This window comes from Balaenoptera acutorostrata, chromosome 10 (assembly GCF_949987535.1).
Source record: "Balaenoptera acutorostrata chromosome 10, mBalAcu1.1, whole genome shotgun sequence".
NCBI classification, from domain to species: domain Eukaryota; kingdom Metazoa; phylum Chordata; class Mammalia; order Artiodactyla; family Balaenopteridae; genus Balaenoptera; species Balaenoptera acutorostrata.
In genome coordinates, this window is record NC_080073.1 from 60548617 (window position 1) to 60574857 (window position 26241).

At 38.8% G+C, this 26241-nt stretch overlaps 1 protein-coding gene and 1 pseudogene across 1 annotated transcript in view; both read right to left on the minus strand.

Annotated features, from left to right (window-relative positions):
* Positions 1-26241, minus strand: part of KHDRBS2 (KH RNA binding domain containing, signal transduction associated 2) — a 713320-nt gene that overhangs the window by 309245 nt on the left and 377834 nt on the right. The window lies entirely within an intron of this gene.
* LOC102999019 (CAP-Gly domain-containing linker protein 3-like) lies at positions 11849-13556 on the minus strand (annotated as a pseudogene).

Consider the following 26241-nt stretch of genomic DNA (forward strand, 5'->3'; position numbering starts at 1 on the left):
CTCTGCCCTTCAAGGCCAGAGGCACCCTGGGCCACTCTGGCCATGCTGAGACTAAGCCCTGCACCCCACCCTCCCAAGGTCCTTTTCCATCCACATGGGCCCTAAGCCTAGACCCTGCCCACCACTTAAACCCCACCCTGCCTCAGCCCTGCTCCCCACAGCCAAGGCCTTTTCCAGCTTTTTGTTTTGTTTTGTTTTGTTTTCTCATTTTTGCTACTGTGGTTCTGTTTTAACTTCCAATTCTTCCAGTTGTTGTTTCATCTGTATTTTTATTTTTTCTAACATAGCTGTTAGTTTTCTAATCTTATTTTATTTTTTACTCTTTGTTATTGTTCTGCTCCTTTCTTTCTTTTTTTTTTTTTTTTTTTTATTGCCACTGCGTGTGGCTTGTGGGATCTTGGTTTGCGAACCAGGGGTTGGGCCAGAGCTCCTGTGGTGGGAGTTCCGAGTCTGAAGCACTGGATTAACAGAGAAACTCAGACCCCAGGGAATATTCATTGGAGTGAGGTTTGCTGGAGGTCCTCACCTCAGCACCAAGACCCAGCTCTACACAACAGCCTACAAACTCCAGTGCTGGAAGCCTCAGGCCAAACAACTAGTAACACAGGAACACAACCTCACCATCAAAAAAAAAAAAAAAAAAAAAAATGAGATGACAAAAAATATGTTACAGATGAAGGAGCAAGGAAAAAACCTACAAGACCAAATAAATGAAGAAGAAATAGGCAACCTATCTGAAAAAGAATTCAGAGTAATGATAGTAAAGATGATCCAGAATCTCAGAAATAGAATAGAGGCATGGATTAAGAAAATACAAGAAATGTTTAACAAAGATCTAGAAGACCTAAAGAACAAACAAACAGAGATGAACAACACAATAACTGAAATGAAAAATACACTAGAAGAAATCAATAAGAGAATAACTGAGGCAGAAGAACGAATAAGTGAGCTGGAAGGCAAAATGGTGGAAATACCTGTCAAGGAACATAATAAAAAAAAAAAAAAATGAAAAGAGTTGAAGATAATCTCAGAGACCTCTGGGACAACACTAAATGCACCAGCATTTGAATTATAGGGGTCCCAGAAAAAGAAGAGAAAAAGAAATATTCTGAAAAAATATTCAAAGAGATTATAGTTGAAAACTTTCTTAACATGGGAAAGGAAATAGCCACCCAAGTCCAGGAAGTGCAGAGAGTCCCCAGGATAAACCCTAGGAGAAACACACCAAGACACATATTAATCAAACTAACAAAAATTAAGTTTAAAGAAAAAATATTAAAAGCAGCAAGGGAAAAGCAAAAAATAACATACAAAAGAATCTCTAAAAGGTTATCAGCTGATTTTTCAGAAGAAACTGCAGGCCAGTAGGGAGCAGCAGGATATATTAAAAGTGATGAAAGAGAAAAACCTACAACCAAGATTACTCTACCCAACAAGGATCTAATTCAGATTCAACAGAGAAATCAAAAGCTTTACAGACAAGCAAAAGCTAAGAGAATTCAGCACCACCAAACCAGCTTTACAACAAATGCTGAAGGAACTTGTCTAGGCTGGAAACACAAGAGAAGGAAAAGACCAATGAAAACAAACTCAAAACAATTAAGAAAATGCTAATAGGAACATACATACCAATAATTACCTTAAATGTAAATGGATTAAATGCTCCAACCCAAAGACACAGACTGGCTGAATGGATACAAAAACAAGACTCATATATATGTTGTCTACAAGATACCCACTTCAGACCTAGGGACACATACAGACTGAAAGTGAAGGGATAGAAAAAGATATTCCATGCAAAAGGAAATCAAAAGAAGGCTGGAGTAGCAATACTCATATCAGATAAAATAGACTTTGAAATAAAGAATGTTACAAGAGATAAGGAAGGACACTACATAATGACCCAGGGATCAACCTAAGAAGAAGATATAACAATTGTAAATATTTATGCACCCAGCATAGGAGCAGCTCAATACATGAGACAAATGCTAACAACCATGAAAGGGGAAATCAACAGTAACACAATAATAGTAGGGGGTTTAACACCCCACTTACAGTAATGGACAGATCATCCAAACAGAAAATAAATAGGGAAAAATAACCTTTAAATGACACAATAGAGCAAACAGATTTAATTGATATTTATAGGGCATTCCACCTGAAAGTGGTGGAATACACTTTCTTCTCAAGTGCACATGGAACATTCTCCAGGATAGATGATATTTTGGGTCACAAATCAAGCCTCAGAAAATTTAAGAAAATTGAATTTTTATCAAGCATCTTTTCTGACCACAATGCTATGAGATTAGAAATCAATAACAGGAAAAAAACTGTAAAAAACACAAATACATGGAGGCTAAACAGTGTGCTACTAAATAAGCAAGAGATCACTTAAGATATCAAAGAAGAAATTTTAAAAATACATGGAAACACTTGACAGTGAAAACCCAATGATCAAAAACATATGGGACACAGCAAAAGTAGTTCTAAGAGGGAAGTTTATAGCAATTCTATCTCACCTCAAGAAACAAGAAAAATCTCAAAAAAGCAATCTAAACTTATGCCTAAAGCAACTAGAGAAAGAAGAACAAAGAAAACCCAAACTCAGTTAAAGGAAAGGAATCATAAAGATCAGAGCAGAAGTAAATGAAATAGAAACAAAGAAAACAATAGCAAAGATCAATAAAACTAAAAGTTGGTTCTTTGAGAAGATAAACAAAATTTATAAACCTTTAGCCAGACTTATCAAGAAAAAAAGGGAGAGGATGTAAATCAATAAAATTAGAAATGAAAAAGGAGAAATCACAACTGACACAGCAGAAATACAAATGATTTTAAGAGACTAGTACAAACTACTATCTGCCAGTAAAATGGACAACCACGAAGAAACAGACAAGTTCTTGGGAAGGTACAATTTTCCAAGACTGAACCAGGAAGAATTAGAAAATATAAACGGAACTATCACAAGTAATGAAATTGAAACTCTAATTTAAAATCTTCCAACAAACGAAAGTCCAGGACCAGATGGCTTCACAGGAGAATTCTAACAACCATTTAGAGAAGAGCTAACACCTGTCCTTCTTAAACCCTTCCATAAAATAGCAGAGGGAGGAACACTCCCAAATTCATTCTATGAGGCCACCATCACCCTGATACCAAAAGCAGCCAAAGATACCACAAAGAAAAGAAAATTACAGACCAATATCACTGATGAACATAGATGCAAAAATTCTCAACAAAATACTAGCAAACAAAATCCAATAACACATTAAAAGGATCATACACCATGATCAAGTGGGATTTATACCAGGAATGCAAGGAGTCTTCAATATACACAAATCAATCAATATGATACACCATATTAACAAATTAAGCAATGAAAACCATATGATCATCTCAATAGATGATGTGCATAGAGGGAACCTGTGCCCATATATGACAAAGCTACAGCAAATATCTTTCTCAAAGATGAAAAACTGAAAGCATTTCCACTAAGATCAGGAAGAAGAGAAGGATGTCCACTCTCACCACTCTTCTTCAACATAGGTTTGGAAGTCCTAGCCATGACAATCAGAGAAGAAAAAGAAATAAAAGGAATATAAATTGGAAAAGAAGAAGTAAAACTGTCACTGTTTGCAGATGACATGATACTATACATAGAAAATCCTAGGACTTCCCTGGTGGTGCAGTGGTTAAGAATCCACCTGCCAATGCAGGGGACATGGGTTTGATCCCTGTTCTGGGAAGTTCCAACATGCTGCAAAGCAACAAAGCCTGTGTGCCACAACTACTGAGCCTGCCTGCCACAACTGCTGAAGCCCATGCACCTAGAGCCTGTGCTCCACAACAAGAGAAGCCACTATAATGAGAAGCCCTCAGACTGCAACAAAGAGTAGCACTATTTACAATAGCCAGGACATGAAAACAACTAAATGTCCAAGGAGAGATGAATGTATAAAGAAGATGTGATATATATATCCAATGGAATATTACTCAGCCATAAAAAGGAACTAAACTGGGTCATCTGTAGAGATAAGGATGGACCTAGAGTCTGTCATACAGAGTGAAGTAAGCCAGAAAGAGAAAAACAAATATCATATATTAATGCATATATGTGGAGTCTAGAAAAATAGTACAGATGAACCTATTTGCTGGGCAGGAATAGAGACGTAGACGTAGAGAACGGACATGTGGACACAGAGAGTGAAGGGGAGGGTGGAATGAACTGAGAGATTAGGTTTGACATAAATACACTACAATGTGTGAAAAAGGTAGCTAGTGGGAACCTGCTGTATAGAACAGGGAGCTCTGTGCTCTGTGATGACATAGATGGGTGGGATGGGGGCGGTGGGAGGGAGGTTCAAGAGGAAGGGGATATAGGTATACATATAGCTGACTCACTTCATTGTACAGAAGAAACTAACACAACATTGTAAAGCAATTATACGCCATTAAATTTTTTTAAAAAAATCTACAAGCGAGAACTGCTGGAAAGGGTGTGGAAAAAAGTAATCCTCCTACACTGTTGGTGGTAATATAAATTGGTACATCCACTATGGAGAACAGTATGGTGGTTCCTTAAAAAACTAAAAATAGAGCTATCATATGATCCAGGAATTCCACTCCTGAGTATATATCTGGAGAAAACCATACTTTGAAAAGATACATGCACCCTGATGATCATTGCAGCACTTGTTACAATAGCCAAGACATGGAAGCAACCTAAATGTCTGTCAGCAGATGAATAGATAAAAAAGATATGGTACGTATATACAGTGGAATATTACTCAGCCATAAAAAGAATGAAATAATGTCATTTGCAGCAACATGGATGGACCTAGAGATTATCATACTAAGTGGACTAAGTCAGACAGAGAAAGACAAATATCATATGATATCCCTTATATGTGGAATCTAAAAAAATGGCACAAATGAATTATTTATGAAACAGATGAGACTCACAGATGCAGAACACAAACTTATGGTTACCAAAGGGGAAAGGTGGTGGGGGAGGGATAAATTAGGGGTTTGGGGTTAACATATACACACTACTATACATAAAATTGATAATCAACAAGGACCTGCTGTATAAGCATAGGGAACTCTATTCAATATTCTGTAATAACCTAAATGGGAAAAGAACCTGAAAAAGAACAGATATACATATATGTATAACTGAATCACTTTTCTGTACACCTGAAATGAACACAACATTGTGAATCAACTATACTCCAATATAAAATAAAACTTGAAAATAAATATATACTACATATTAGTTGACTTGAGTACTACTGAGTTCTAAGATTTTGGAGTCATAAAATAATTTTGCATATGAATGGGTAGTTATAGTTTTATAGCATTTATAATTTTTATGCTTAATTTACTAAAACAGATATTCACTGAGAAGTAAAAATATAAGTTCAGAAGTAGTAATGATAATCATTTGTATTTTTCTGATACTATTTTATTATTATTTTATTTACCACTTTAATGTTAAAAGATCCTTGAGGGATAAAGAGATGCAGATAGAGAAATAATCACATAAGCTTGTGAAAACTTTCATAAGGGACAAAGACAGGTAAAGTTATAACAATTCAGGGTGAATAAATGTGAAAAAATTAAATTCCAGTCATTTAAAGTAAATAAATAATAAAAGACAACTTAATATACATGTTTAATTTGTATGCAAAACTGGATTATTCTGAAGTTTTTATAATAAGGCCAATCCATAGTATGAAGACAATGTTCTTGTCAAAAAATAAGTTACACTTACACATAAATTTTAATATTATTTTAGATAGGATTTGAAATTACTGGGATTCTGCACTTCAAATAATAAAGAATGCTTTACTACTTTGGGGTATACTTGCAGTGAATAAGACATACACACATTAATTTACTCCTTACATTGCAAGTTGAGTTATAAATTTATGTTAGAAGTGCTGATTGGTTTGATCTGCAGGCTTGGCTTCAGATAGAAGGATGCAAATAATTAACAGTGAATCTTATAGGAGTTTATCAACGCTTAAATAACACATGCACATCATACAAAGATGTTTTAAGAATTAATCGAAATTTTAATTTTGTTTTTCCTGTGATGTCTGAAAATTGTCTTTTTTGCTACCAAAATCAGTTTTTAAAATTTGCTATCTTGAAATAACAACAAAGATATTCACAGCACTGTTATATGTTCCTTTTGCTCAGGGTGATGCAAATTGTCCCTATGAAACAATTTCCATGAAATTCATGAGTGCTCCTTTTTGCACCTCCAACAAGCCTCTCCCACTGTGCCAGCATATGGTGTAAACAGTATACACAAAATCTCAGAGCAGACAGATGTTTGGATGTTCCTAGAAAGGACTCATGCTCATAGTCTGCATGTTTAATGTATATGCATAATTCCCCAGTTGTATACACTCATGTCCATCTGTTATGATGGCATTTTGCCCAAATACAAATTGGGACGATTATTTCACTTGTGTATAGATATAGCCTATCTACACCTACATTTCACTTGTGTAGATATAGCCTATCTACACCATGCCAGGTAATGACAGATGAGATAGGTTATCTGGGGGCACAGCAAGGGACCATTTTCCTGTCAAATTCCTTCCTTGGAGACTCTGATGGGCACTGGTGCTGCACATTTAAAACTGTGATTATAACCACTGGTAACATGTGAACCTGTATTTGGCTCTACAAATGCCAGGGCTGTCAGACGACATCAGGGGAGAATGAAATGCAGACTGTAACCCATCTGGACAAAAAGTCCTGGGACTTCCTCAACCCCTACAAATAGTTAGGTTAGGACACTTTGACCAGCATAATAAACAAGAAAGTATGGGAGGTAATGGGTCTTGTGCCAATATCACATCTGTAGCCGAGTTGGAAAGGGTAGGAAGCTATTTCAGAAAACAACTAGTGCTGTGCTAGACACGCTATTATTTAGCAAAACATCTTAGGCTATTAGATAACAGCTCTTAGCAAACACAAGGTGAGTTTTAACCAGCCCAGGGTAGGGACCAGAAAAATTCATTAAGAAAATGTGGTCAAAGAACAGTTAATTAATATTTACTAAAAATCTGCTCAATGTATTACTCTGCATAAGGTCTGTATAAAGGCTTTATAAAGCATATTTATCAAAGGAGATTGAATATCACGAAGTAGAAATGTTGTGGACTTGAACTACTAGTGATGGTGACTTGTTACTCCAGACTGTTTTCTCTTCTTTAACCATTATTAAAGTCATATTGCACACTATGTAAAAATCACCAAAGAATACAATAGCAACTATATAGATTTTATGTAGATATTCTGCAGGATTATTGGGAGGGTGTATATTCTATCTTGTTCTATTTTACCTTAGTAAACATTAGCCACTGATATATGAGGTCTAGGAACCAAGACCTTTTGAATGAGCATGAAAGACTCATGTGTTTAGTCTTATGCCTTTGCCAATCCTAGCTTATAAAGTCAGCCACTACCTCAGGTTAGATTTAGGGTGTTAGATAAATATTTATATAAAACTAAATGAGAGACTTTGGCTGTTATTCTAAAAATACCAAGTTCCATTTGTTTAGGTAGAGTCAAAGTGAATAAATTTTCTTCAGGAAATTTTCTTGGCAACTTACTGTGCACATGACATAGGAGCACTATCTGCATTTTAAGTTGAAATAGGCATTACAGTAAGTCCCCTACATACGAACATTCAAGTTGTGAACCTTCAAAGATTCGAATGTATGTTCGCATGTCTGATCACGTAAGTTAAGTCACGTGTCTGGTGTACATTGTCACGTGTATGCATCCTTTACAAGTGGTTGTGCTTTTGTGTACTTTACTGTATGGTACTGTACAGAGTACAGTAGTACAGTATCTTTATTTCAAGCCCAGGATGTCTGGAAGTAAGCGTAAAAACAGCAGTGATGTAGCTGTTACTGCTAAGAAGCGCCAAGTGATAATGATGGAAACAAAAGTTAAAAAAATTGAGAGTGGAGTGAGGTGAAAAGTAAGTGTCGCTTCTTCTCATAACATGAATCATTCAACCATCAGCATAATTCTAAAGAACAAGAACAACATCATGGAACATGTGAAATCTGCTGTGCCGATGATGTCGACAATAATATTGAAGAAGTGTGGAAAAATGTTGGAGGAGATGGAGAAACTTCTCAGTGTGTGGATGCAGGATCAGGATCAGCATCCAGTCCTGCTCAGCTTAATGATGATTCAAGAGAAAGCTGAAAGCCTTTATGAAGACTTGAAAAAGAAACATGGCAAAGAATCAGAGGTACATCTTTTAATACTAGTCATGGCTGGTTTCATTGATTCAAGGCTAGAACCAACCTTCACAACGTATAAGTAAGTGGTGAGGCAGCAGGTACATATATGGTAGATGCCCAGGAATTTCCTGAAACGCTTTGAGAAATTATTGATGAAGGTGCATATTTACCCCAGCAGGTTCTTAAAGTGGATGACACACGACTGTACTGGAAGAGGATGCCAGACGAAAGTTACATCTGTTAAGGAAGAAAAGTTGATGCCAGGCTATAAAGCAGCAAAGGATAGGCTAACTCTGTTGTTTGGTGGCAATGCTTCTGGAGATATGAAGCTGAAGCCTCTCTTAGTTTACCATTCAGAGAACCCAAGAGCCCTTAAAAACATACCCAATTGCTCTCTTCCTGTTGTGTGGAAGAGTAACCCCAAAGCCTGGGTTACACAGGCCATTTTCCAGGACTGGTTTTTCCACCAATTTATCCTGGAGGTAGAGAAATATTGCTTGGAGAAGGATGTCCCATTCAACATTCTTTTGTTGCTTGACGGTGTTCCGGGCCACCCCCCCATTCATGGACAACTTTCATTCCAACGTCAAAGTAGTGCATCTGCCACCTAATACTACATCGCTCATCCAACTATGGACCAGGGAGTTAGAGCGACTTTCAAGAAATATGATTTACATCACACTTTTTGTCAAGCAGTAAAGGCGAGTGATGAATCAGGAACAACCTTGCAACAATTATGGAAGGACTATAACATCTACAAGGCCATAAAAAACATTGACTTTGCTTGGCGTGAGGTTACAGTCATCACCATGAATGGGATTTGGAAGAACATTTGACCACAGTTTGTTCATGATTATCATGGATTTGAGAAGATGGATAAGGATTCCAAAGAGGTCTTCAGCAATTCAGTGACCCTCAGCGAGAAGCTGGAGCTAGATCTGCAAGAGGATGACTTCACTGAACTCCTTGCTGTGCAACATGAGGAGGTTACTAATGAAGACCTGATGGAATTGGAGGTCGACAGAAAGGATGAAGAGAGACAACAAGTAGAAGAAGTAACTGAAGAACTGAAGAGATTCACAACACAGGAAATGGCAAGGGGATTTTCTTTATTTGAGGAGGCACTGTTAGTTTTTGAGGCACAGGACCTGAACGTCGAATGGTACACGAAGGTTGCAGCAGCCATTCAGAACACGATCCAGTGCTACAGTGTCATCTATGAGGAGAAAAAAAGAGCTACTACCCAGTGATAGCTACTACTATCATTACATCATTTTTTCAAGAGGGCAGATAGAATTGAATCCAGCAAGGAACCAGAACCTGTGCCATCAACATCAGCCATGAGTGAAATTGCAGCTTGTCCTCCATCTCCTATTGCTGATGATCCTTCAGCTCTACCATCTCCCACCTCCTCTCCCTCTTCCATTCAGTAACTCTTCTTGCCTGTTCACTGGATGCCAGCCCCTGTATGCCAGCTATTGTACTATCTACTGAACTTTTTAAGGTACTACACTGTAAGTTTGAAAATGTTTTATTTTATGTTTGTTTGTTTACGTATTATTTGTGTGAAAAGTATTATAAACCTGTCACAGTACAGTACTATATAGCTGACTGTGTTAGCTGGGTACCTAGGCTAAATTTATTGGACTTATAAACAAATTGGACTTACACTCTCAGAGTGGAACTGGTTCATATGTAGGGGACTTACTGTAATTTAATACTTTGGCATATAATATATACCTTAATTTACAAGTATGAAAAATGAACTCTTGGTTAACACAGAACTGATGATAGTTATTGGTACTGATACATTGACCTAAGGGACCCAAATTCTTAACAAAGAAATCATTGTGATAAGGATATGTTTAAAGGAGAGTGCAAATTCTGTGCATGAATAAGGTTGATAGAACATGGACTACATGGGTGATTTTTATCAATAATCTTGCAATTCCAGTCCTTCCCTGGACATGAAAAATTTATATATTCAAGAGAGTAAAGCATCTAACCAGCTGGAATTTTAAAAGTGCCTAAAGAAGTTTTCTTAAAATAAATCATCCATTTACTTATTAAATGTATTTTATTTATTTATTTATTTTTTGCCACAGAAACGTCTTTATTGAAGGGAGTAGGGGTCATGCTGAGTTTGGAGACATGCGTGAAGGGACAGTCGTGAGCTGTCCTTGGTTTCAGGGTCTGCCCTGGACCCCGTAGGTCTTCAGGATCTCCATCAGGCTCTTAGTCTGGCCAGGGTGCTGTGAGGTGCTTCAGGGCCAGTAACTTAGGTTTGGTGTTTTGGACCTGTGACCAGAATGTACATTGAAATGGGGGGCCCAGGATTTGGGATCCCCTCAAGGCCTTGGTGCCCCTCATGTATTAAAGATGTAGGCTTGAAGATCGGGGCCACTGCGGCTGGGGCTCTTGGAATTTTGGTGTCTAAAGATCCATGGACTCAGGGCATTGAAGTCCTCTGGTTTCCAGGGATGAGAATTCCTTTTTGTTGTCCCCTAGTGCCTATGAATAGGGTTTGAGGTGCCCCGGGGGCCCGGGATGCATAACCGGACCACAGTCTCCTCCATCCCAGGCACAAGGACCTCCATGACTGGGGTTTCCTAGAGGCTTGGATTTTTTAAAATTTGGGATTCCTGGGGGATTTGGGGTTTCCATGATTTGGGGGTCCTGGGAGTTAGGGTTTTGGAGTCTCCTAGGGGCTGTAGGCTTGGGGACACAGAAAAGGCTGGGACATGTACTCTGGGGTTTGGGAGCCTCAGAGTCTTAGAATGGGGTCTCCAAATTTTGGGGTCCCCCAAAGGGGGAAATAATTACTTAAAAAATAGAGAATTTTCTGGGAGCCTGGCCAGCACAGGTGCTGTGGGCTGCATGGGGTGGGCTTCATACAAGGTACTGGGGGTTTCTTGAGGGTGCAGAGGACAGGAAGACTTGGGGGTCCTGTAATTAGCACTTCCAGGGCTGTTTTGGTGCCTGTAAATTGGAGGTGACAGTGGGCTGGTTAATGTAGGTCTCTTCTTGAGGGGTAAGAGCAGGGTGTTTTGTTAATGGAGGGAGTCTCTGATTGAAGTGTAAGGGTTTGGGGGTGACCGTGGGGGTCAAAATATCTTGAGGGGACTGATGTTAAATGTGGGTCTGTTACTCTGTTGCTCTGGGGGTGTTTCTTTCAAGGGTACTTGATGGGGATGTGGGGGGAAGCCTTGTTAATAGGGAAGGGTTCTGATCCAGTGACTCAGGAATGTTCTGCTGTAGAGCATTATGTAAAGAAAGTTACCATCATTTGGGGTGATGTGGAAATCTGTTATTGGGGGGTCTGATCTGAGGGGTTGGGACTAGCCTAAAGGTACTACACTCAGGGAATCTCTTTCTGGGTAACATAGGGTCTATATTTGGGGGGTTATCATGGGGGAATCTGTTAATAATGGGGCCTTAGTGATCGAGGGCTGGCTAATGGGGTCTCTCTTCTGGATATGTTACTGGGAAACTCTATCTCAAGTGACTAGGGGGCTCCTTGTGTCAGGAGATGCTAGAGGGGGCTCTGTGTCTCTGTGGAATGTCCAGAGCCTCTAAGATTGCATCTCTGCCCTCAGGATCCAGGGAAACCAGCAGCAGAAGAGCAACCTGGAGATGGAGCTCTCTGATGCGATGTTCTTTGGAGTCCAGACTGTTGTGAAGGTGTTTTGGTCTGCATCATTGTCATTTGATTCACTTTTGGTTCCGACACTGTCCCCAGGGGGTCAGTGGATCCACCAGTCCTCTGAATTCCAGATGCTGGTGCAAAGACTCTATGCTGAGGGGGGCAGATGAAGTACCAGACAACAAAGACAGAGCCATCGTGCTTGCTGATGGTCTAGCTGGATGCCATACCAGTAACCTGGGACAAAGTCTGGCTTCCCACAGAAGCGCACAATCCCTTGCTTCTGGCCTGTGATTAGGACTTGGTCTCCAACCTCAGCCTTGGCTCCCTCACACTGCTGCAGGCCATCCAGACTCGGGGCTGACAGGGGCCTCTTCTTACCTTTGTGTTCCCTGAGGTCTTTGCCAGTGACTCGGGAGAAGTCCATCCAGGGAGTCCGAGGTGTGGAGGTGACGGATGAGGAAGGTGCGCCCACTGCAGTGGAGATATTGGACAAAGAGGCAAAGAGACCCTGCTTGGGAGGGCAGATGAAGTACCAGACACTCCCAACACTGCCATCATTCTTGCCCTCAGGTTCATCAAGCTGCATGCCCACCCACTGGCCATTGGCGAACTCTGAGGTCCCGCAGAACCGCAGCTGCGGGTCTTCTGGCCATCCAGTAGCACGCAGTCTCCCAGGTGCAGGCCCAGTGTGCTGAGCATGGCATTGCCTGGGACGTTGTCATAGTTAGGTAGCGTGACCCTAGGAAGGGCACAGGAGAATGGCACAGCCTCCTCCAGTAGCGTGCACAGCTCCTTGGCCACCAGCGCCCCTCGGCCTTGTCCAGGGATATGTCCATGGGACAACTCCTCTGGGACCACCTCCGCTGGCACGGGTCCCTTTCGGTTCCGAAGCACCGGGTTGGCGCCATGTTCCAACAAATTATTTGGTCGCACCCAGGCATGGGTTGGAAGCAGCGATGTGCAGGGCTGAGCCGTGGCTGAAGTCACTGCACTTGGAGCTCACCACTCGGGGCCGTACACCCTTCAGTAGCATGTGCACGAGGCCGGGCACGTCGAAATAGGCTGAGTAGTGAAGTATGTTCATGTTGGTCCAGCAGCTGCGCAGGGTCACGTCTGCGCCCAGCGCCAGCAGCTGCTGCAAGAGGCGCACAGCCACCGCGGGGAACTCGACTCCGTGGGCCCCAGCCTTGCACGTATAATGGAGCAGTGTCATGTTAGGTCAACCCATCAGGTGTCAGCCTCGTCGCAGAATCTCATTGTCAATGACATCGATCTTGTACTGGTGCACAGTGGCGAACAACTCAGCGATGGTGGTCTGCGGGTCAAACAGAATCTCTTGAAAGGCAGGGTCGTTGGGGTCAAAGAAGGTGAAGGCGTAGTCCTGGGGGTGGGGGGCTGGTGCTGAGGAGTAGGCTTCTGCCAGCGCTCCTGGGTGGGACTGGGGGGCTCTGGGACAGGCTCATAGTCCTCCTCGTCTTCTTCCTCCGCCCTGAGCTGTGGGGCCATGGGGGTGGGACCTGTCTTAGTCATGGTCCTTGGTGGCCCTAAGGGGGCAGGTGCAGAGTTGGGGGTGGCCTTCAGGCAAATCCTCGGGTGAATGGGGCTGAAGACCAAAGCTGAAACCGGGGAAACTGGAGTAACTGGGTGTCAGTGTCTGGGGAAGTGATGGGGAAGAAAGAGACAGAGAGAAGGGGACGAGGCACAGACGCAGATGGGAGATGGGGTGGAGAGGGCTATTCAATGTATTTTTGAGCAGCAAGTAGTGCCAGGCACTGAGGTAAGTGCTGAGGACACAGTACAGAAAAGGCCTGAACGAGTAGAGCATAAGTGAGTGTAGATACTGCATCCCTATACTTGTTCAGGAAATGTTAGATAGAGCAAGCAACTTTCAGCAACATACCTGGGCAAGGACAGAGGCCTTCTTAAAACCCTCTGAGTCACTGTTCACCCAATTCAACTTTGATTCCTTCTGTTGGTTTAAAAAAATGTTTATTGCCAATATTATGCTAATGTTTTAGTGGCTGCTTCTCTTTTGTTATATTTACTAGTTTGTTTCATTTTTATATTCTGCATATAAGTAATATCATACAGTATTTGTCTTTCTCTGTCTGACTTATTTCATTAAACGTAATACTGTCCAAGTCCATCCACGTTGCATGTATATTTTCAACTAGTGTTTTTGTTACTTTTGGATATGTGCCCAGGAGTGGAATCGCTAGATCATATGGTAGCTCTATTTTTAGTTTTTTGAGAAACCTCCATACTGTTTTTTCCACAGTGGCTGCACCAATTTACATTCCCACCAACAGTGTACAAGGGTTCCCTTTTCTCCATATCATTGCCAACATTTGTTATTTGTGTTCTTTCTGATGATAGCCATTCTGACAGGTGTGAGGTTATATCTCATGGTGGTTTTGATTTGCATTTCCCTGAAGATGAATGATGTTGATTATCTTTTCATGTGCCTGTTGACCATCTGTATGTCTTCTTTGGAAAAATGTCTATTCAGTTCTTCTGCCCATTTTTTAATCTGGTTGTTTGTTTTCTTGTTGTAGAGTTGTATGAGTTGTTTAAATATTTTGGATATTAACCCCTTATTTGTCATATCATTTGCAAATATTTTCTACCATTCAGTAGGTTTTTGTTTTTGTGGCTGCTACTTTAAAATTTTGTTTTATTAAAAAAAGTTGAACTCTAAAATGAAAAAAAAGTATTAACTGAGGAAAGCTATGTAAATATCTCATGAGAAAATCTCTCCTAGAAGTTCTCCTTTGTTTTCTCCCAAATGAAAATGCTGTGATGATTTCTTCCGAGTTATCTTTTAGTCAGGAAACAACAACCCACTCAGTCATGATAATTTTTTAAAAGTTATTTGAAAAGAGTATAAAATATGCTTTGCCTGCCTTTTGAAAAAATGTTATACTTTTATTGGGCTTGCAGCTTCTAGCTACCTCCATATAATCACAAAAACTCGTTGCATAGTACTCTTCCTGAATATTTAATCATATTAGAATAGAGTAGTCCTTAAACATAATTAAAGTGCTACTTTTTCAAACACTGTATTAGAGGCGAGCAGAATTGTTTGCCAGATGGGAAAGGTGAATCTGGCACAGAAGATGAGCAAAGGTAAGCTGGAATGAGAGTATCCAGCTACGGTGAAGGATGCTGAGTGAAAATTCCAGCTACTGAATACTTAAGAAAGGAAAAGAAGAGACAGTTGATAAAAAACTTTAGTTCCGTGGTCAGTAACTGAAGAAATGGACTTGTTGTGGTATATGAGTGCAACACAGTAAAAGAAGTATTAAAAAAAAATATGTCAAAATATGATGTGAAAGTTTCTAAGTAGCCTCGTGAAATAAATCAGAATTGCAAAGTGAAAGAACACAGATTTAGAGTTTGAAGACCTGGGTGCTGTCCTTTATTCCTTTCCTTGCTTCATTGTTTTTGCTTCAATGGGAACCGCCTGTTGGATTGTTCAGCTGGGTTTCCCTTTCTCAATTTGGTAAGGTCTTTCAAATGGATGGTAAATTGTGTTTGCCTATCTGCAAGGTGGATTTTTTTCAGCATTCAAGAAGTGCTTGTGCTGGAGCCTCTTTGTCAGGGGCAAACCTCTAAGCAAGGAAGACTTGGATTGCTCTGGTGGGCATGCAGTGGGTGGCAGGCTGGGCTGACCCTCTGAAGGGGGAACGGGACATCTCTCTGTTCTCAGGCTTCCCCCAGGACTCAATCCCACAGGACATCTGTATAGCTATCCTCAAGGGCACTCGAGTCAACTGCATCAGGCAGCCCCTCTCTCCTTCCTCCACAAACTGAACATACACAACAAGTAGTCAGAGTCAATCCAATTCTGCATGTTGCTGAAGGCATTCACTGCAGGAAGCCACCAGATCCTCTCAGCCATCAGGGCATTGATGGTCCTTTTCTAAGGCTCCTTTCAGTGCTTGGATTTCCACCCTCCCTAACGCTGCATCTCAAAGGTTAAAAGTATTGCCTGCTTTCTTGGAATCACGTCCAACATCAGGTAGCTTAAGACCCTTCAGCCTCCCTACCAAGATGCTTGTGTCTGTCAAGTCCTTTCATCAAAAACATGGAAGAAGCATTGGGTTGGCCAAAAAGTTCATTTGGGTTTTTCCATAACATCTCAGGGAAAAACCCAAACGAACTTTTGGCCAACCCAGTAGTATCAAGAATTGGCATTCAGGTCATAATTTTTCCCCAGCCCCCTTCACCACTCATTTAAAACATTTATTCTGCAAACGCTGGTTGGGAGAAGGTAAACATTTAATTGTTCTATAAGAAAATGCTCTAGGATCCATTAGCATTAAGCCTGTTCTCTGTGATGAAGGTTATCCTTTGATTTGTTTTTATCCCAATGAGAGCAATTGTAGGCTCTCAAGAGGTGGAGATCAGCCAAAGGAACTTCAGTTTTCCTTTAGTACCTATGAAATGCAGGGTAAGGCAACACCTGGATACTATCTACAATGCTCCTGTCCTTTGCCTGAAAATGGGCTTTTTACTTTGTTCTAAAGATCCAGAGTACCAGCAAGGCTTATAGCACTCAGTGCTGGGGACAGAAGGCGGTTGTTTCTACTGAAACTGTACAAACATAATATGGCCAGGGCCAGGAAGAGAGCATTTGGCACTCTCTTACTGCTTTTCTCGGTGAAGAAATAGATTATTATTAAATATGTTAACATTATATAGATTAAATAATCAAATATGCTTATTTGTTATATATTTGTTCCAGGTTCTAAGAATACAGTAAACAAGAGAGCCCTCATTGAGCTTAGATACTAATGTGGGGAAAGAGATTAAAAAAAAAAAAAAAAACAAAGAAAGGAATAAACAAGCTCATTTCATATGCTATGAAGAAAGGAATCAGGGCAACAGCACTGAGGGCCTGGGGAAGCAGATTTAGAGGGGACGTCAGCCACAGTCTCTCTGAAGAGTTAAGAAAGGACTGAGATCTGAATGAGAAGGAGCCTGGAGCACTGGTCTTCCAGGAGCCGGGACATAAGGCAATGAGCCAGGAAGGAGTTGAGACTTTTTAAGGGACAGAGACAATGTCAGTGCATATATATCATGACTTTAGTGAACAACAGAGAGAGTGATATTAGGTCAGATAAGCAGGCAGGGGCTGAATCATAGTGGTTCTTCTTGGCTTTATTCTAAACATAATAGAAGGCCTAGGTAGTATTTATCTGGATAGTGAAATAACCAGTTTTATATCTTAAAGGGAATATTAGGGACATAATAAGGAAAATAGATTAAAATGGAACTAGACTGGAAACGGGACAGGGTTGGGACAGTGTTGAGCAGTGCACGTACCAGTGTTGTCGTCTGTGCTGCCACAGTGAGAGGGGAGGAGAGTGAGCATGGACTCAAGGGTGATGCCTAGATTTCTGACTGTGCAAAGGATTTAATCGTGGTGTCGTCACTGAGATGGGAAAGATAGGGAATGTGAGTTTCCTTCTTGTCTCTGTTCTTAAAAAGGAAAGCACCCTGCTTAAGAAAAAATTAAAAAAGACAAAGGACAAAGACAATCATAAAAAGGAAAATAAATACCTTTACATGAAGGTACCTAGGGATCAAAAATGGAGAGGTAGAAATTTGTTAGTTTGAGGTGAAAGAGAACAATCCAGGAAGATTTCCATGTATAAAGTGATGAAGCCATGACAGAAAATTGATAGGGTTAGGGAACAGCTAATAATCCAGTTTTCCTAAAGCATCACGTCTGAGGTGGACAGTAGACAGTGTGTGGATGGAACGCAGATTGGGACGCAGGGCTTGTGTTCTCAAGACAGTGAGCACTCACAGAATGACTTCACCAAGCATCGGCTTTGGAGAGACGCTCAGGTATGTGGACGAGGGATCAGAGTCAGGGGGATGCTACTTAGCTGTTCTACTGAAACCTGATCACGGTAAGATCTTTCATAGTCCAGACGTGAGACAAGAAAGGTTGAATGAGGGCAGAATTCAACTTTTGCTTTTAACTAGTTTTTGTCCCTTTTAACAAGTCATTCCTGGCCTTGTTTTCACATATGGAAAATGAATAGGTAGTTGCAATCCAACTTGTGGAAAATGAACAACTTGATTAAAAAATGGACAAAATATATGAAAGACACTACACAAAAGAAGATATACAGGTTGCAAAGAAGCATATGAAAAGGTGATCAACAACCTGTGCCATTAAGCAAATGGAAAGTAAAATAATGATATATGACCACACACTGATTAGAAAGGCAAAAATTCAAAACACTGACAACATCAAATGATAGCAAGGCTATGAAGCAGCAGAAACTCTTATTTATTGTTGGTGGGAATGCAAAATATGGTACAGCCACTTCAGAAGACAGTTTGGTAGTACCTTACAAAACTAAATATACTCATCGTACAATCCAGCAATCATGCTCCTTGGTATTTACCCAAAGAGGTTGAAAATTAGTACAAATGTTTAGAGAAGCTGTATTCATAATTACCAAAATTTGGAGGCAACAAAGAAGTCCTTCAGTGGGTGAATGGGTAAATAAACTGGTATATCCTGACAGTCGAATATTATTCAGCGATTAAAAATGGAGGTTCCTTTAAAAACTAAAAATAGAACTACCATAAGACCCAGCAATCCCACTACTGAGCATATACCCTGAGAAAACCATAATTCAAAAAGAGTCATGTACCAAAATGTTCATTGCAGCTCTATTTACAATAGCCAGGACATGGAAGCAACCTAAGTGTCCATCATCGGATGAATGGATAAAGAAGATGTGGCACATATATAGAATGGAATATTACTCAGCCATAAAAAGAAACGAAATGGAGTTATTTGTAGTGAGGTGGATGGACCTAGAGTCTGTCATACAGAGTGAAGTATGTCAGAAAGAGAAAAACAAATACAGTATGCTAACACATATATATGGAATCTAAGGGAAAAAAAAAAAAAAGGTCATGAAGAACCTAGTGGCAAGACGGGAATAAAGACACAGACTTACTAGAGAATGGACTTGAGGATATGGGGAGGGGGAAGGGTAAGATGTGACAAAGTGAGAGAGTGGCATGGACATATATACACTACCAAACGTAAAATAGATAGCCAGTGGGAAGCAACCGCATAGCGCAGGGAGATCAGCTCTGTGCTTTGTGACCACCTAGAGGGGTGGCATAGGGAGGGTGGGAGGGAGGGAGATGCAAGAGGGAAGAGATATGGGAACATATGTATATGTATAACTGATTCACTTTGTTATAAAGCAGAAACTAACACAGCATTGTAAAGCAATTATACTCTAAGAAAGATGTTAAAAAAAACAAACAAATAAAACTGTGAGCTATCAAGCCATGAATAGACATGGAGTAAACTTAAATATATATTACTAAGTGAGACAAACCAATCTAAATAGATAGTATATGATTCCAATTATATGACATTCTGAAAAATGTAAAACTATGGAGACGGTAAAATAATCAATTGTAACCAAAGGCAGTGGGGAGGGAGGGATGAATAGGTGGAGCACAGAGGATTTTTAGGGCAGTGAAACTGTTCTGTATGAAACAATAATGGTGGATACATGTCTTACTCATTCAGGCTGCTATCACAGAATACTGAGTGGCCTATAAACAACAGAAATTTATTTTTCACAGTTCTATAAGTTAAGTCCAAGATCAAGGAGCTGGCATATTCAATATCTGGTGAGGGCCTACTTCTTGGTTCATAGATAAGCTTCTTTTTCTCTGTGTCCTCAGATGGCAGAAGGGGTAAGGGATCTCTCTGAGGTCTCAAATAAGGGCTCAAATTTCATTTTATGAGGGCTCCACCCTCAAGATTTAATCACATCAAAGTCCCCTACCTCCTAATACCATCACCTTGGTGGTTAGGATTTCAACATATGGATTTTAGGGGGACTCTATAGGAGTACATGTCACTATGACTTTGTCAAAACTCTTAGAAAATATCCCCCACCAAAAGTGAGCCCTAATATAAACTATAGACTTTGTGTGATAATGATGCTTTAATGTAGGTTCATTAATTGTAACATCTGGTGGGGGATGGTGACAATGGGGGAGGCTATGCTTGGGGGGTGGGGGGCAGAAGGTGTATGGGAAATCTGTGTACCTTCCTCTCACTTTTGTTGTGAACCTAAAACTGCTGTAAAAAATAAAGTTTATTTACAAAGGCAACCAGGATATGGCATGATGCTATGAAATAAAGACCATTTTTATCAAATTGAAACAGCTCACGCAAGCTTAACAAATTCTGGTGCTAGATAAGTATGTCTTTGCTCATCAGAGGTAAGAAGTTGCTAAAACCTCCTCTGTCTGGGCTGCCTGGTCCTATTCATGGCTCCCCAGTGAGTGATGAGGGTGGAAGCTCTATTACCCCCATTTATAGACTCACGGGTTAAGTGATGAATGTGAGGCAAACCACAAGCAGGAATTTAGTGGTAGAAAACATTTTAAATGCCTCATATTTCTCATCTTAATCCCAGTTAATTACTCCTTTTTTATTTTCCTCTTGTCTGAGATCCTGTCAGCCTAGGCCTACTCAGAAATTAAGCGTGCTGGAATCAAACGAGCACAGATTTCTGAATCAGAGCTCCAAGTCCCTTAGTCTACATACATTATTATAGGCTGTATGGGGGATGCCCTTCCAAATCCATGTGTTCTTTTTGAAAACAGAAAAGGCAGTCAAAGAATATCATTCTGCCCTTGTTGCTAAACTGGTATTATTGCTGTTGCTGTTGGTGGTGGTGATGAAGTTGAGTTTTTGACATGTGTGTAAAGTGTGTCACTGGTAGCTGTCTGATTAAGGAATTGAGACTAGGGAAGCAAATGATTAGATAAATGTAGGCATCAGATAGGCAGCTTTCTAGGCCTAAAGACAGGCATTCTGAGCTCTAGTTTGGATTCTGTCTGTGTGGAATTACAAAAATCAATTTTCCTCTGTCTACTACCTATTTTTTTATCCCTAAGTGGAGTAACAGAAAACCTGACACCACTTCTGGAGATTTGAAGAAAACTCAAACTACTCTAGGTAGTGAGCCTCTAGGTAACCACATTTACATGCATGTGTGTCTGTTATGTCTGTTATATGTACATTAGAAAGAGAACAAAAACTGAGGGCAAAGGATCAGGTAAAGGGAAAAGCAGAACATAGAGCAACCTGGTATTCATATGAAATATGTTATTGTGCAGAAAATTTAAAACATACAGAAGACATCTAAAGGAGTCAGGAGAGGGTTAGCAAAAGCAACAGAAGTGTGACTCAGGGCACAGAGAAATGGGGTTGAGTAGCTCACACTATAACAAAATGGGCAATAAATGACAGCATAGTCATTGTCGGTATGTTGGAAATTGACTTACAAAGCTTGATGAGATCTAAGTTCACAGTGTGAATAGATAAAACTGTTATGTCAAAATTATTCATGTAAACCACCTAGCTCATAAGATCTTTTTTTTATCAATTCTTACGAACTGGCTAGTATTGGCATAACTTCTATTTGTAAAATCATGACTACAACATGATCTTTTATTAATGTCACCCTTCTGAAAGGTAATCTTTTGTCTAATTTCCTCATTTCAAATTATTTCCAGCCATGTTCACTGGCTTAAAATCTAACAAAGAATAACTACCAAATAGTCACACCTTTCCAAAGTTTGAAAACCACTGGCTTACGTATGAGATAAGAAGAAAAGACCTACCCTCTGTCTGCAGGAGCTGTAAGATCCAGTACTTTCACATGGGGCCCAGCACTGGCTGTTTCAGAGGATAAGGGGGTGAAATATCACTTTAGTGCCTTTTTCTCCCCTTTTACAATTCTAAGAGTAGTGTGAGAAAATCTATTTTTATGTATTTGACTTGGAATAAAAATAATTTCCTACTTTAAAAAAATAATACAAGACATCAAGAGCTTAAAGGAGATATAACACATGATTGTGGCATTACTGTACAATGGTAGGATTTAGGTTGTTTAATTTCATGATAAAAAAAAATTTAGGGGCCATGCCAATTTTCTGAAGAGTTAAGTTTTAAAACTGTGAGCAAAGAATAAAATTATCTGTATAGAACTCTGGAGACACTATGTCATGTAGCAATTATGAATGTGAATGTGTAGTCCCATTGCCTGGGTCAGATTCAGGCATTGGTGCTTATTATCTGTGTGGCTTAATGTAAGCGTTCAAGGCCATGAATTTTCTTATTGATAAAATGAAATTAACAATAGTAATAAACAAAACAGTATGGCTGGTTGGATGATTAAATAAATAAACATATGTAAATTGCTTAAGATAATGCCTCACACACAGGGAGCACATGTTAAATGTTAGCTATTGTTTTTCCCATGCAGATTACAGGATCTCCAATTCTGATATATTACCTATTTGAAATCATCAGACAAGTCTGTTATATCCACCTTATTTTCTTTGAAGAATTTTAGTTAAAAGAGAAATCTTCAAGTGTTAAATGTACATGAATACATTTTATCCCATAGTTTTCTAAAGTAGTAAAGACTCTCAGGACAATACTAAATTATGAAATATGAAAAACTTGCTATTGACTGTTTATCCTTGAAATGTTAAGGCCTTGGGTGAAAATGTGTTACAGGAAAACTCTGATTTGATGAATTAAGGAAGATTCAGAACCATGGATCAGTGTTGGGCTGCTTTATTTGTACAGTACATTTAACCAGCAGTCAAGTCTGAAGCCAGCTTTGACTGAATATCTGGAAAAGATATAATCCTAAAAAGTCTACAGCTAGAGCATATTTAGACTTAGTGATCATAATATCATTGGTATGAAATGAAGGTCTATGGAAGAACAATAAAACAAAAATACTGACTTTTAAAAGAAGGTTTGGTAGAAAAGCAACTGGAAAGAGAAAAGTGAAATGCTTGTGATGAAATAGAATACTCATGTTAATCACTCCATAAAAGCAAAAATTAATAAAATATCAACATTTTATTCAGGGAGTGTGAGGAGGGACATTACCCATCTTAAAATCAGATAATTTTTAATATAAAAGAAAACTAAAAAGGCCAAAAAATTTTAAAGAAAAGAAATACTTAAGACAAACGTTTTAAATTCAATTCATTTAGAAGAGATGTATATATTAAGGAAAACATAAGATATCAGTTCATTAGTTCAAATCAGTAGTCTCACTTTAAATTACATGGTAATATACTTGGTCAGTGAGCAACACAGGTCAAAGTTAGAGGATATGTTGAGGTTCTTCTAAATGTTCCTGCCATTTCTATTGCCTTACTTTCATAACAAACATTAAATTGTACCCATCTGCAAGTGTTCTTATATCATTTATCTACTAAGTAACTTCTCTTGCAATTCTATATAACAGTATATTCTATAAACTTCCCAAGTTTCATTACATACATATTAAAGTGGACTTCCTTATTGATTTTCTTTCAATATGTGTGTAAATATTTTAGCAAATTATATTGGACACTGATTGGCAACATTCTTGGGATTTTCAAATTGTTCTTAATTTTTTTAAATTTTGAAAGCAATACTTGCTTAGTACAAAAAGTAATATGATACAAAGATAAGTAATGAAAAAGTTAATAACCTTTTCATGACATCTCTCCAGCACACCCTCCTGAAGGTTAAAAAAATAGGATAGTGTTTATTCTTTCACTTTTTTCACTGTTCTTTTATTTTTTCTATTAAAAAAAGGATTATAGTATTCATGTTGCTTGGCGAGCTCCTCTTTTAACTGAACAATATATCATGGCCAGTCCTCATGGTCATTGAGACAGAACTCACTCTTTCTAGTAGCTAATTATTTTTCCATAGCATATGTATAATTTACTGATACAGTTGACCTTTCTATTTATGGAAGTTTAAAAGCAGACTGCTGCTTTGTGACTACAACTATGATTATTATTTTATTACATGGTCTTTATGCTGAAGTTAGATTCTCTGAAAAGGATTACTGTGTCAAATGATGTGGATTTATTTTTATTGCCAGACTTTCCAAAATGGTTTGTATTAATTCACAGTTCTACTAACAGGATATTAAAGTGCTTATTCCCCATAACTTTGCTAACAATAGTAAGTCATCATTTTTTAATTTGCCATCTATATGGATAAAAAATTGTATCTCACGGTGAATATCTTCTTATTAGTCATCTGGATATCCTTTCTGAATACCCTCTTCACTTTTCTATCAGTTTATTTGTAAATTTTAAGACTCTATTTGTAAGAACTTCTGTTTCAAAGCATGATGGGATAGCTGGGAGCAAATTTACCCTCCTGTCTGACAAAAACAAAAAAGTGGGAAATAATTTTCTAAAACTCCACCATTTTCAAAGTTGTGGAATGAAGGCAGCTCAGGATCATCATCTTTGAGTGATGGGAAACAAATGAGGTAAGCCCTATGATTTACTGCCTTGAGAAAGTCTCCAAGCCATGACATAGGGAAGAAAAATTCAGGCAGAGCCCAGAAAACGTCCTGAGTTGCAGAGACATTGTTGAGGGTCCACGGAGACCAAGGTGGTTAGACAGAGTTCCCAGGAAAGAGTAATGAAGAGCTGCAAAATTAGACAACTCTGCAAATCTAAAGAAGATCCATTTTGAGCATTCAACAGAGTCCTTTTCATTGCTTGTGTGAGAGGAAACTACCCAGGACCAAGAAAAAAAGCAACACCAGAAAAGACTAGAAGAAGCTGTCGATGTTGCTCACAGGGGACCAGAAGTGGAGACCGATCAACTACACTGGAAAGCTTCTAATCATGGGGATGCTGGGTCGGGTGCTCAGAGGGTCTTTCATCAGTGTGGGGAATGAATAGCCCTGGATTAAACAGCTCTCTGTCGTTGTCTGACAAATCTTGAAAGCAAGACACAGTAAGATCAATCTGTTTGCAAGTAACAACCACATTCCAGAATAAAGTTCAACAATATATAGTAATAAAAACATAAAAATTCACAACGTCTAGCAACAATCTAAAATTACCAGGCAAGCAAAGAAGCAATAAGATATGATCAATAATCAGGAGAAAAATCAATGAATTGAAACTGATCCAGAACTGTTACAAATGTTAGAATTAGCTGTCAAAAGTATTAAAATAGTTATTAAAACTATCCCATTTAATGAAACAGTTAAGTAGACCTAGTGGGGAGGCCTAAATTGAATTTCTAGAGATGAAAATCACAATGGGTGAAATGGCAACTACACTGGATAGGATCATAACAGATTAGATCATGCAGAAAAAAGATGAATGAACTTGAAAACATGGCAACAGAAACTGTGTAAAATAAACACCAGAGATAAATAAGAATTAGAAAAAAATGAACAGAAAAAGAGAAAACATGAGTTACTAATATCAGAATCAAGAGAGGTAATATCAGTATAGATCTTACAGATATTAAACATAATAAGGAAATATTATGACCAACTTTATGGCAATAAATTCAACAACCTAGATAAAGTGGATAAATTCTTTGAAAGACAAAAGCTGCCAAAGTTCACTCAAGATGATATAGGTAATATAGATAATAATTTTTCTTCTCACAAAGAAAAATTCATTCTTGGATGACATCATTGATGAAATTAACCAAGTGTTTACGAAAGAAATATTACTAGTTTTCCCCAAAGTCTTTCAGAAATTTGAAGAGCATGGGATATTTGTCTGACCAAAAACTAAAGTAAACCTCAGCAAAATAAGAATAGAAGCAAACTTTCTTAACCTGATAAAAAAGATCTCTGTAAAACCTACAACTAATATCATATTAATGATGAAAGACTGAATTATTCTGCCACAGATGAGGGAAAAGGCAAGTCTGCTCGCATCACTACTACCTAACACAATATTGGAAGTTCTGGCTAATGAAACAGGACAAGGAAAAAAAAAAAAGGCATCCAAATTGGATAAATTGCTTTTGTTCACAGATGACATATTTGTCTATGTAAGGAATCTAATGGAATTTACTAAAAAGCTAGTAGAAGCCATTAATGAACAAACTCAGGAATTCTGTAAGATATAAAATACATGTAAAATAAATTATATTTTATGTACTCACAATGAATAATTAGAAATTAAATATATAAAAACATATCTTTTTTAATAGCATCAAAATATGAAATAGAGATACTCTTGTAAAAGATGGAAAAGACCTTTACATTGAAATTTATAAAGCTGATGAGAGAAATTAAGGAAAATCTAAATAAATGGAGAGATAAACCATGTCATGGGTTGGAAGGCTCAATAGTGTTACATGGTCAATTCTCCTCAAATTGGCTTATTTCTTTAATGAGATCTAATTTATAATGTCATTCTGGGGACAGTAAGTGGGCCATGGGGATAGGTGGGAGGAAG